Here is a 14632-nt window from a genome sequence, read left to right on the forward strand (position 1 = left end):
ATGTTGTATCTTTCCCCCCCATTCTTGATCCCATGATCTTTTCCCAACTGAAGCAGTGTAGGAATTGGCAATAATAAAGCCACCAGTTCCTGCTCTGCAGATGATTTGCTCAGTATTCAAGTTCCTGATCCCAGGAGGATCCAAGGACCTTGCCTTTAACATCCCTCCTAGGTAGAAAAGGCTCTCCCAGCCTGATTTTTGCTACATATCGTTAGAATAGCATCAATCCTGACACATCTAGCTCTGCTTCTAGGCAGACCCTGGAAATGCAAAAAGGCCAAAAAGAAAAAAATAGCTGCATTGTTTTGAATATCAAAAAAGCTTTGATTTAGATTTGACTCAGGTACTGGGCAAAGTTTCACATGGAGTGCATGTCTTATACTGTCCAGACTGGTTTGCATTTCCCTTCATGTGAGATTAATGAGTAACAGGGGAACCTGAAACGCTGCTATCTAAATTGTGTGCACATTTGGGTTAGTTTATCTAAGTCTGAAGAAGGATTAGTAATTGGGAACTCTACTGAAATGTGGAGTAGCATTAACAGTCTTATATATAATGCTAAATTGCCAAACTTGTCCCTGTGATTCTCAGATATCTGGATACATTTGACTCCTCTCTCAAACAATTAAACTGAACACTTAAGTTGCAGCAGAACAGGAAAGGAACCAAAGTCACTTTTCAGATTTTAAGGGGGGAAAAAAAAAAAAAGCTCATGGACTGTGCTATACATACTGGAGACACTGCTTTTAAAACTTCTAAGAATGAGGCAAACATACACTTTTCCCTAATAAGACAGCCAATACTCCTAGGGCTTGTCTACAAGGGAAAATGGACCAGCAACGCTATTCTAGAATAGCTCCATGTGTGGATGTACTATTCTGGAATAAAAGTGACTTATTTTGGAAGAGAATGTTCATATGAGGACCTATTTCAGAATAGCTGTTGTGTAATATCTTATTCTGCCATAGGTATGCCAATCAGTCAATTTCCCCCTGTAATCAAGGGCTTAGGTTTCATGGACTTTTGTCAGATTATTAAATCCCATTTACTCCTCTGTCTCATTTGAAAGACATAGTGAAGTGACTCTTGCTTATTCCATCACATCTTTATATATTTCCATCCAAACATATAGAATTATACTGGGAAACAATTGCAAGAGAAATATCATAAATGGGAATTGTATAAATTTCATTATTTCTTCAAAGGGTTTCAACTTAAAAGGTTTAAAGTAACTTGTTTCCTATCAAGAGGAAAAAACTTCTGAAGCTAAGATGTCTGACTTATTGGCTAGTTCCTAAATAAACAGATTACTAAATTGTGTTGTTTGCGAGAAGAATGATGACATCTGGTCATATGATGTTCAAGTTTATTTTTAATTTTGTTGATGGATGAAGGTTGAGCAGCTGGCTATTGCCAGGTCTTTTCAGGTAGTTATTTCTATAGGAGTTTAGATTGGACTTTCCGTAAACTGGTGACCATGTCTTCTCCAGACCTTTTCACACAGACAAGGCCATGTTAGCCTCTTCAGAAATGATCTACTGTTTTGTATTTTTGTTGGGATATGGAAGTCTGAGAGCTGAAGAGTTCCCACACTCCCGTTATCTTATTTTCCCTTTTTCTATTTTTGTCTTTTGTTTTATTAGCTGGCAGATATCCTAGCCTTTTAGTTTTTTTATTTTAGGGTGTGAAAGTGTGGTTGTGTGTGTGCATAGGAGCAGGAGTACCTGCAGAGTCCACACAGGGAAGGCACCAGACATAAAGTTTTAAACAGCGCTAAAACATAGTCTCAAAGATACTTGGGAAAGTGTGTTTGATAGTTTGTGTTTAAAGTATCCTAGGACACTTAGTGCTGTCAGTTATGAACTGCTAAACTAGAGCCATCAAACTTCCACTTAACAGAGTGCACTTTGAAGGCCTGTGTTCTAATATTTCTGTTGGGAGGTGGGTGTGAAGGAAAGGGTTAGCCACCACAACAGATCTGAAATTTAAGAAGGACGCTTTATAATTGGCTCTGAGTCTGTGGTTCAGACATTAGATAATTTGAATTAAGTATCAAAATATTCAACCAGCTCCAAATTATAGGATTGATTTCCTTGGGTAAAATTCTTTAGTTGGGGTTTGTAACATAGGCGGACAGCAGCCTCCTTAGAGCCATGCTTGGAATTTATAAGGATTGATTATTTATTTTAGTCACCTGATGATTTAATTCCAATTTAACATTGAGAGTAACTTGTTGATTTGACCTTTTTTAAAATCTTGATTTGATAGTTGTATTGTTTTAATCTTAGGGCATGTCGACCCTGCCCCGCAGTTCGGTTCATGGGGCGGGGGGCAAATAGCAGTGCACACCAAAGGGCTGTACTGCAACTCCCCTGTTTGACATTGCAGGCGCGAACTAAAAGGTTCCTAGTTCACATGAATGTAATCTTCCTCAAATAGGACTGTGAGATAGCGTAGACAAGCCCTCGTTAGTTTAAGGTTTGTTAACAGAGCTTGGTTTTAGTGATATGTTTTCTGGATTTTATTATTGTTTAATAGCTTTAATAAAAATGTCTAAAACTGCTACTGAGTCATATTTATTTCAATAAGCAACTGGGGTCCAAAACCTTAGTGGAGTTGAGTAGACGTTAGCTGATCAACCTAAAAGTGTGATCAGCTTCCCGTAATTAGCCTTTGGTTCTCATCTAGTTAACACTATAGCATCCATCCCTCCCCCTGGATTCTTTTGAATACTTCTTCAGTGTGAGCACATCCACTGATGTGGTAAGGAAAAGTAAGAAAGGATTGAAATGCCAGAATTGTTTCGCTGGAAAAACAAATATCTACATTAAGCTTTCTTTTGTCTTGCACTTCACCACCCAAGACCAAACATTCTCTAAAATATACCAGAGATGGATATATTTAGCTCATGGGATGCTAAAGAAACAAAATCGTGGGTGTCAGAAGGATTCATATTTTGCATACAACCAATTGCCTCAGGCCACTAGAGGCTACTGCAGGCTAGTAGTAATACAAATCTTCCAGACTGTTCTGTCAGTTATCAAGGTGTGGGGGTGGGGGTCAGGGTGGGAGTGGGGGAAAAGGAGGCTATCAAAACTAGGAACTTGACAAATTAAACATACAGGGACACAGATGAGTTAAGAATGTACATCTACTCAAAGAGATTTCTATCAAGAGCCAAAATAATGGCATTTGCTAAAAGCTTCAACTATATGTCTTGTAATTTTTTAAAGAGCAAGTAGAATTCTGGGTAATCTTTTGTCTGCAGTCTCAGAGCAATATTCAGAGTTTTCTTCACCCTTCCCCGAAACACACCAAACGAACAAATCAACCAAAACCCTGTTCTATTTTTATGGTATTTTCACAGACAAAGAAATCTCCTATGAACCAATTCACTGTTTCCCTGAGCCTTGTATAGTCATTTATACCAGTGCGCAGTCAGTGTAAGGTGCTACCAGTCGGAATGGGAGCATTTCACATCCATTTTGCACTCACACTGCACTTGTGTAAATGGCTCCATGTGGTACACAGCAATGGGGGAAGTCAGCCCACATATCTTTTTATTCCTTTTTTTTAAGATTAGATATTTCTAAAGCTAGAATACTTTACATTAACTCAAGGGGAAAAATGAATTTACACTAACTAAAATCTAGGCTGATTTGCTCAGTACCTCTGTAAATCAGGCCATTACTATATAGACAGGTGGGGAGGGGCAGTGTCATTACCACTTTGGGTGATAGTTTGGTGATATTCTCATCTGGGATATGATTTTAGGCCTTTGGCCAATGAAGATAAAAGGCCTGTTCAGCAATTTATGGAATGCATCTAGTGCTGGCTCTTAAAGGAACTGCTATTTAGCCAGAGATACAGACTGTGGCAGACATTAGTGGGATGTCACACAGCATAATAAAAGATGGGAGAAATTTAAAAACTACTGCCTCAAAAGAAAATTGTCACTGCAAACTTAGCATTTTGTACCCAGAGCGATTGTGAAAGACACACTTTCTTCATCAGTTTTAACAAGCATATTTCATCCGTATATTGAAAACTTTACTGGGTGACTTTTCCAAAGCATAAACTGTCTCTCCCCTTGGGCTTATACAGCACCCAGGGCCCAGCATAGTGGCTTTCCAATTCTGATTGGGGCCTTTGGGCATGACCATAATATAATTTAATAACCCAATTACAACAATAAAGTTTACTAGTACTTGTTGAACCTTCAGTTAGGTCCTGCAAACCGTTACCTTTTACTCAGGCAATTAGTCCTATTGATTTTTTGATGACTGTATGCTCTGAATTACTTAATTCTGCTGTTCCCCAGAGTTCCCAATTCACTCTTCTAAGGTAGTCAATATTTTCTCTACATATTTTGTTGTCCCATTCAGTGTCACTCCCTGTTTTCCATATATGCCATATATGCAGTAGTGGCAAGAGGTCCGCCTTAATACTCTTGAGGTCCAGAGCTTGTCAGAGTGATGCTAGAGAGTGGAAGAGAAAGCAGAACTCCACTTGGGCAGGAATTTGTCACTACACTGTGGCTTTTGGTATCAAGAGGCCTCAACGCAACTGCATATCCCGCTTGGTGAATTCCCACTGGCAGAGGGCAGGCACAGAGCAGCTAAGCCTCCACAGAAATTCCTCTAGTGGACGTCACTGACATGTCAGGGTTGGGCCAGAGGCAGGAGTAGGTGGGAAGGGGGGGTGTCCAGAGCAGACCTACATTCCAGTGATTTCCCACGGCTGTAAGACTGTTGGGGCTATAATAGTGGGAAGTTGGCTGGCCACCCTAGCGTGCACCAGCGGCAAACTAGCCCCCGAAATAGGGTTGGTGCAGGCCACCTCCTCTGGCACTTGATTTGGAGGCTGAAGACATCGTAGCTGGAAATCTCTTTCCCATTAAGACCCACTTTCCCTCTTTATTTTCCACCCCCATGCTGAGCTAGTCATATCACACGAGGCCCTGCTTCTACTTTACCACAGTGGGGGGGAGGGGAAAGCTGAATTCATGCAGTAGAAAGGGTCATATATAACACAAGTTTGTCCGATTCTAAAAAGGTAGGTACTTATAGAATAAAGGGAAAGGACTCAAGGCCAAGGCTCACACTTCTGCCTGCGCTCATGCTGCACCTCAGTGTCCTAGACCATTTGGGCTGCGGTATTGAACAGGTGCAGAGTGATGGGTGCCTCATGCTGCTGGCTTGCTTAATCTGGAGCCGATCCAGAGACACCAGATGGCTGTGATCTTCAGTAGCCAAGAGGAAAAATTCCATCCCCGGGAACAGATGTCAGTGATGCAGAAGGTTCCAAATAATGACTATATGCACCTATATATGGTAACGGGTTACACACAGTCTCACTAGGAGCTACTGAAGAGGTTGTCTCCATGGTGGAATGTAATCCCAGTCTCAGGGAGGTGACCAAACCTGGGACATGCTGTTAGTTTTCATTTCAGTATATTTCATGAAAACTGTTGGCTAGATTCTCTGCTGTTGTAAGCAGTTGAAAATCCATTGAAGTCACTGGAGCTGCCAAACTACATAAATGTCTTGTCAGCCTGGATCTTACTTCTCGGATGACTCACACCCTGCCGTAGTATTCCACAACTCTCCTAGGCCCTGTCTCATGAGTTCATTGGTGGATTCAATGGTGTTGCCAAACCTGAAGCAGGAACTGGAGTTTCATAAGTGTTTAAAAGGCTCTTCATAAAAGTTCCTGTTCCATGGGACACCAGGATGAACAGGATGTCTGGTTGTGAGAATGCATCTGGTGGCTTTACCTTATTTGTAACCCGAATGAGGATAAAGGTCATACTTTATAAACTGTTCATAAATGGAGCCTTAATATAAAGGATTCATAGATGGTCAATAATCTTTTCATAAATGGTTAATCAATAGTTAGAATCCAACAGATTGCTTAAAATTTGTTTTATAAACATCTATAATACCTTCTGTTGATGTCCTCATAACCATCTATATACATATACAGCCATGCAAATAACTGATTTTTCAGTTTGCTGGCTGAACCAAAAAAGTTTTTTAAAAAAATTAAGGATTGAACAAAACATTTCATCTGAGGATTTTTTTTAAAGACTTTTTTAGATAAAATTGAAATACAATTGAAATACAATTCTAAACAAAAAACTGTTTCAAATAAAAACATTGAAATACCTGTTTAAAAATGTCAAAATTAAACATTTCAATTTCTTCAGAATTTTTTGTTTGTTTTTCAATCAAAACAATGTAGTGCATTCGACACAAAGTCATGAAAAGTTTTGATCGACCTGAATCTTTTTTTCGAAAAAACTGTCATCCAAATTTTTTTGTCCCACTGTAAGTATATACTCCTCATACCTGTAACATCTATTAATCATTTTTAGCCTTTCATAAGCCATTTATAAATGGAATAGAATAAAGTATGCCCAGGATTAAGATTTATTTAAACTGAATAGGAACAGTGTGGCTTCACTGAAGGCCTGTACAAATGAAGATATTTAAAGGAGAGTACACAGTTGGTTCTAACTTGCCCTATATTTATTTTACAGGCGCTACAATGCTAGTAACAGTCCTTCTAGTGTAGTTCCTTCTTTTTTTTGTGATCAAAAGTAAAATATGTTCACATTCCTCATGCAACTTTCACAAAAGAAGTATTTTCTAAAAAGAACTTACTCTTCTGAATGAACCTTTCTGAAGGGACATTCTTTTCTGTTTTTCAGCTCTTTGCAGATGTTTCTTCAATTTAGAAGTATTCATTTTTAGGGCTCTGTTGTAGTATCAAACATATTTTGAGTTGCTGAACAGAAAAATGTTCTTTAGTAGGTCACTTATTGCAATTTACCTTTGGGCAAATAGGAGCTTATATTACAATGTTCTACAATGTTTGGTTTGTTGAAGATAAAAAAATATTTTTCAGCCAAAAATTTCTTTTCCTGGTATATTTATTCTAGAAAGGCCCAATGTGCTGGAGATGAGACATACTCCCACAAGAAAAAGAACAACTTGCCCAGCAGATAAAAGTACTAGGCCTTATCTTAAAATAAGAAAAATAAGGAAACTATGTGGAAGGATTAAGTCATGTGGAGAAACACTCCAGTCAAAATAAAATTGTCCTTTTATAAATTACTTTTTCAAATTGAAAAACAGATTATGTTGTCTTAATTCTTTTGTTTTAAATGCCAACTTCAACGAGCATTAAATATAAAGTAGGTCTTTTGATTTCAATTACATAAATGGTACATGGAAATTACTATGAAGATGGGGTTGAGGGGGAATGTAATTTCAAACATCTAATTGCAGCTTGGAACTAAAGAGTTCCTGGGATGTTCATGTTAGTTTACCAAAAGTGTCCCATTGTTTATGATTAAGTTACATTTTTCACATTAAGTAGAGATCCTTTATGTCTGGAACTGAAATTTGTAATATAGTGGAATATAGGAATTTCATTCTACTTCATTCCCACGTCAGTATTGCCTCAATTCAGCAGCCCACCGGTATTCAACATAGCACTTAAACATGTGCTTAACTTTGTGCATATCTTTATGTCCCATTGACTTCAGTGGGTCTTATGCATATGTTAAAGTTAAGCATGTGTTTAAGTGTGTTGCTGAATAGGGATGGACTTAAGCATATGCTTAAATGCTTTACTGAATTGGGGCCTATAACAGTGGAATTAAATTTCAGTGGAATCCATCAAAATCCCCTGAACCATAAATGCACTAAATTTGGAGAGTAAATTCAAATAATTAAATAGTGAAACTGAGGGATTTAACTGAAAAGCTCAACTACACCTTAACTACGGAGTTGCCTACCAACACATCCGTCATATAGGCATTTATAACAGGGTAACTACTAACACAATTAATTTCCATGTTCTTGATGAACTTGAATCTTGAAATAGAGTATTCTCATTTTTTAAAATGCGTGTGTATATTGGGGATAGAGAAAGCCTCATGTTGATATCTGAATTTTCAATCACACATCACGCAAAGTCCAGCAGAAATTTTTATGATTTCAAATGCCCAAGTGTCCTACAATCTTGAAATCTCATGCATTTATTCAATATGAGCTGGATTCCGTGACTTTCTGCGACCTCCATGACTTTTGTAGGGGCTAGGGTGGCTGACCCCAGGGCCGCACAAGCAGCTGGGTCTGGAGCCAGCTGCTCAGGTGGCACCAGGGACAGCCACACCAAGTGCGGGCAGTGGGCTCCGGCCAGCCAAAGCGGAGCAGCCGCTGTCTGTTGCCCCCGGAGGTGGGCGCCTCCTCCCAGCAGTACCCCCCACCCAGATTTCCCCCACAGTGGCTGCCCCCCCACTCTCCCCGCATCAGCAGCCCTTCCCCCCCACACTCCCCCAGCTACGATTACTAAGGCTACGATTTAGTCAGAGGTATTTTTAGTAAAAGTTTATTGTCCGTGACCTGTCCATGACTTTTACTAAAAATACTTGTGACTAAATTGTAGCCTTAGTAGTATAACATTCATTAGTTCTATTTATATGCCAAGATTTTCATAAATAGGTACCTCAAGTTAGGCTCGTAACCTTCAATGGGAGCTCCTTGAGTGCTCAACACTCTTTGCACCAGAGTGAACTTAGGTGCCCTATTTTAGACACCTATTTCTGGAAATTTCTGCTGCACGTCTTTCTGTTCAGAAGGGTCTTTGCTGACTCTTCAGTATATAAAAGGATCATGGAGTCAGAGCTTTTACTAAGAACAAATAATTTGTAAAATGTTAAAAACGCAGGAGAAAAGTCAGCAATTGTAGGCCTTGTCTATCTAAACGTGTTCCCCCAATCTCAGCAATTAACCAGTATAGCTGCACCAATGCAATTGCTCACTGTAGACAAGTAAAGCTGCATCAGTGGTGTTGCCCTAGGTTTAAGTGATTTTTCAACTCCACTATTGCAAAAAGTGGCTTTGCCTACCTAAACTACATGTTTGTACCCACACAGCTACACCAGTGTTTGAAATTGGGGCAAATTCCCAGTGCCGACAAGGGCTTAGCGTATCTCTGATGTTTGTCACCACACAGCTTAATGGCTCCCTGTACAACTAAATTACTACAGTGCCATGCCATTTATAGTATACAATGTTAACAATATCCACACATTAATTGAGCTTTCTGGGTTAGATCCCAATACAAAAAGGACTAAAAAAGTAAATCAAAATGGAGGAAGAAGCAGTCCATTTGGGGGGAAAAAATCACTGATCAAGTCTGACACTAAAAAAGAAAATGTGAGTACAAGGAAACGTGCCAGGATAACATACAAGAGGAGATGAGGAATGGCATGTAGTAGTTATTGAGGTTAGTTGCTGGCTTTAGTTAAAAATCAGAGGAATGAGGAAACTGAAGTTGCTTTTTCAGAGCAATTCCCTAGTTGAATCATAACTCACTGTGAGGAAAAAACTTTAAAATAATATACTGTTATTACAGAAAAACTTACAGTACTAGAGAAAAAACAACCCTTTGTTTACAGTGATGGTTATTTAAGTAGTTGGATCTCCATAAAGAAATTTTTAGTCATTTGTATCACATTACCACATATCATTGTGTTTGACTAGGGTACTTGGCTCCCAATAGGAAGAGAAACTTATCACAATCAGTGCCACCACAGCCTAATTCATCTTGGATGTAGGAGGACGATTTCATAATTAATACTGCTGGCAGACATTCATGTCTGGGCTAAACGTGATTATGTAGGTCCTGCAAATCTTCATCTCTTGTTATGTTTGCTGGTGGACCTTATTTCATAGTCTAAAGACAGATTTTCAAAAGGTTTAATTTTAAATGGAGTTGGGTGACTAAATCTCTTACTTGTCCTAGAATAAGTACCGAAGGGCTGAGATTTTCAGTTTTTCAGCTTCTGTTCTTGCTAGATACTCAGGCAATTGCCACTAGAGCTTCTACATAATCTTCACGGTTTCTCTCACTCTTACCATTTGGTCTACTTATCTCTCTTTTACATATTATAGCAGTTATCAATAATATATTTTAATGCTTGCTTTACTGTCTATCTCCTAGAATGCCCATGTTTTTACTTAATATGCAATGACATATAGTACAAGATAACAAAAACATACTGACTTAGTGTGAAGAGTTTTATTTTTCATGGTATTGTTATATCTTCTAGCTTTGTATTTCATCAACCTGTTTTGGATCATTTGGCCCAGATAAACATACTCCTTGGCTTTTAAATTATTTTCTATCAATCTATTTTTGTTCCATGTTGGACACAAATTTTGTCTTCTGTATATTCATCCCAATTCCGAGTTCTCATACCATTCACATTCAGTTTTCTGATTCAGTTCAAGGGTTTTTGAAATCTGCAGAACTGAAATGACCCTGTTACTCTGTGGATGTTGATACTCTCTTCTTCCCTTTTAAAGGGACAGACTCTTGGCCCATTACCAGATGCTTTGTGTTGTTCTACTGGTGCAAAGTAGCTGGAACTCAATTAATGTGGTCTCCTGGAGATTCTCCCAGCACAGGGGACATCCATGGGTGCTGCAGACTGGCTGAAGTGACACCCTACCACTACTCATTACAGCCTACACCACTGCATTACTAGCTAAGACAGCTGCTGTGTTCCATGGATCTCTTGTGGCTGGAACTGCCTCTTATGCCAGTGAGGATCACAACATGATTTAGAACAACCCTGAAGCTAATCCAAATTATTCTTGGGGGTAGGACGTCCCTAGCTCACCCCAGGTTCAGGAAGCTGCCAAGATGACGTACAGACACACAGTCAACCCAATCCTCAGCACATCAAGTACAGCTTGTCTGAATCCAAGGCTCTGTTTCGTACAATCTAAAGATTTTCTCCAAATAGGAGATGATACATTTAGTGGAACAGTGTCACCTTTCCTAACTATTGTCTGTGGATAGATCACAATTCTGTCAAATTATTATTCAATATTGTTCAATGAATCATTCATCAAAACATATTCTAGACAATCAGATGTAATGAGGAGTACAAAAAATACAAGTATGTAGGGACAAAATGAGAAAGGCTAAGGCTAGGTCTACACTACAGCGGGGGGTCGACTTAAGATATGCAACTTCAGCTACATGAATAGCGTAGCTGAAGTGGCGTATTTTAGGTCGACTTACCTGGCTGTGAGGACGGCGGCAAGTCGACCGCTGCCGCGCCGCCGTCGACTCCGCTACCGCCTCTTGCCGCGGTGGATTTCCGGAGTCGACGGTAGAGCCATCAGGGATCGATTTTATCGCGTCTTCACTAGACGCGGTAAGTCGATCCCCGATAGACCGATTGCTACCCACCGATCCGGCGGGTAGTGAAGACGTGCCCTGAGGCACAAAACGAGTTACACTTAGCAAGGCAATAAGAATAGATTTTTAAAATATATTAGGAGCAAGAGAAAGACCAAGTTATGTGTAGGTCTTCTGTTTAGCAGGGAAGGAAAGCTGTTAATTAATGAGAACAAGTTGGCTAAGATGTTTAATGCCTATTTTGCTGGAATCTTCACTAAAATGGTTAATGGTGACCAGATACTCAACACAATATTAACGAGGGGGAAGGACACAAGCCAAAATAGGGAAAGAACAGGTTAAAGAATATTTCGATAAGTTAGATGTAAAGTCCCTGTGGATGATGAAATTCTTCCTAGTGTATCTAAGAAACTAGCTGAAGCAATCTCAGGACTGCTAGCAGTTATCTTCAAGAATTCATGGGGGATGGGTGAGTTCCCAGAGGACTGGAGAAGCGCAAACATAGTACCTATCTTTAAAAGGGGAACAAAGAGGATGCGAGGAATTATAGATCAGGCTACCTAATTTTGACACATGGACAGATACTGGAACGAACTATTAAAAAATGGAGTGATAAATAAGGCTGCGAATCTTTCATGGAGGTCACGGAGGTCACAGATTCCGTGACTTTCTGGGACCTCTGTGACTTCTGTAGCTGCAGCAGCTGGTGCAGCTGACCCCAGGGTGGCCTGCCCAAGCAGCTGGGGCGGAGCTGGGGCCAGCCACACTGCCCACTGCTCTGGTGGCCCCAGGCAACTAGTCCTGGGCACTGCCCTGGAGCAGCGGTCTGGGAGCAGCAGGGGCGCCACAGGCTGCCCCCCGCCCCTGCCCAGAGGAGCAGCAGCAGTGGTGGGGCCCCGGGATGCCCCCCACCGCCAGGAACAGCAGCATCTGCTGGAGCACTGCCCCCCTCCGCTCCGCAGGTAAGATTTAGTTAGGGGTATTTTTAGTAAAAGTCACAGCCAGGTCAGTGACGTGACTTTTTGGTTATTGCCCATGACCTGTCCTTGACTTTTACTAAAAATACCCATGACTAAATCGTAGCCTCAGTGATAAGGAATAGCTAGCATGGATTTGTCAAGATAAAATGGTGCCAAACCAACCTAATTTCCTTCTTTGACAAGGTCACTGGCCTAGTAGATGGGGGGAAGCTGTAGATGTGATATATCTTTATTTTAGTAAGGCTTTTGACTAGGGCTGTTGATTAATCGCAGTTAACTCATATGATTAACTCAAAAAATTAATCACAATTAAAAAAATTAATTGCGATTAATCACAGTTTTCATTGCACTGTTAAACAATATAATACCAATTTATTAAATATTTTGGTTGTTTTTCTGCATTTTCTTATATAGTGTATTCTGTGTTATAACTGAAATAAAAGTATATATTATTTTGTATTACAAATTTTTGCACAGTAAAAATGATAAACTAAAGAAATAATATTTTTCAAGTCACCTCATACAAGTACTGTGGTGCAATCTCTTTATCGTGAAAGTGCAACTTACAAATGTAGATTTTTCTTTTTACATAACTGCACTCAAAAACAAAACAATATAAAACTTCAGAGTCGACAAGTTTACTTCTTGTTCAGCCAATTGCCAAGACAAACAAGTTCATTTACATTTACAGGAGATAATGCTGTCCTCTTCTTATTTATAATGTCACCAGAAAGTGAGAACAGGCATTTGCTTGGCATTTTGTAGTTGATATTTGTATGCCAGATATGCTAAACATTCGTATGCCCCTTCATGCTTTGGCCACCATTCCAGAGGACATGGTTCCATGCTGATGACACTCATTAAAAAAATAATACATTAATTAAATTTTGACTGAACTCTTTGGGGGAGAATTGTATGTCCCCTGCTCTGTTTTACACACATTCTGCCATATATTTCATATTATAGCAGTCTTGGATGATGACTCAGCACATGTTCATTTTAAGAACACTTTCACTGCAGAATTCAAAAACGCAAAGAAGGTACCAGTGTGAGATTTCTAAAGATAGCTACAGCACTTGACCCAAGGTTTAAGAATCTGAAGTGCCTTCCAAAATCTGAGAGGGACGAGGTGTGGAGCATGCTTTCAGAAGTCTTAAAAGAGCAACACTTCAGTGCGGAAACTACAGAACCCGAAACATCAAAAAAGAAAATCAATCTTCAGCTGGTGGCATCTCACCAGATAATGAATATGAATGTGCATCGGTCTGCACTGCATTGGATTGTTATCGAGCAGAACCCATCATCAGCATGGACGAATGTCCACTGGAATGGTGGTCGAAGCATGAAGGGACATATGAATCTATAGTGCATCTGGCACGTAAATATCTTGCAATACCGGCTACAACAGTGCCATGAGAACGGCTGTTCTCACTTTCAGGTGACATTGTAAACAAGAAGCAGGCAGCTTTATCTCCTGCAAATGTAAACAAACTTGTTTGTCTGAGCAATTGGCTGAACAAGAAGTAGGACTGAGTGGACTTGCAGACGCTAAAATTTTACATTTTATTTTTTAATGTAGTTTTTTTATATAATTCTACATTTGTAAATTCAACTTTCATGATAAAGAGATTGCACTACAGTACTTGTATTAGGTGAACTGAAAAAAACTATTTATTTTGATTTTTTTTTACAGTGCAAATACTTGTAATCAAACATAAATATAAATTGAGCACTGTATTCTGTGTTGTAATTGAAATCAATATATTTGAAAATGTAGAAAACATCCAAAAAAACCCCCTGTAATCGCTTGACAGCCTTATTTTTGACACAATCCCCATAATATTCTCATAAGCAAATTAGGAAAATGTGCTCTGGATGAAATTACAAAAAGTGGGTGCACAACTGGTTGAATAAAGGTCTTTCAAAGAGTAGTAGTCAATAGTTTATTGTCAAACTTGGAGGGTGTAACTAATGGAGTCCCAGAGGGGTCAGTGCTGAATACAATACTATTTTCATTAATGACTTGGATAATGGAATGGAGAGTATGCTTATACAATTTGTGGGTGACACCAAGCTGGGAGGGGTTGTAAGCATGTTGGAGGACAGGATTAGAATTCAAAACAACCTTGACAAATTGGAGAATTGGTCTGAAATCAACAATATGAAATTCAAAAAAGACAAGAGCAATGTACTACATGTAGAAGGAAAAATCAAATGCACAACTACAAAATGGGGAATAACTGTCTAGGTCAGTGGTTCCCAAACTTGTTTTGCCACTTCTGCAGGGAAAGCTCCTGGCGGGCCGGGACGGTTTGTTTACCTGCCACATCCACAGGTTCGGCCGATTGCGGCTCCCAGTGGCCGCGGTTCGCTGCTCCGGGCCAATGGGAGCTGCTGGAAGCGGCAGCCAGTATGTCCCTTGGCCC

The sequence above is a fragment of the Terrapene carolina genome, unplaced genomic scaffold (genome assembly GCF_002925995.2).
Source record: "Terrapene carolina triunguis isolate 2854851 unplaced genomic scaffold, T_m_triunguis-2.0 Scaffold147, whole genome shotgun sequence".
NCBI lineage: Eukaryota > Metazoa > Chordata > Testudines > Emydidae > Terrapene > Terrapene triunguis.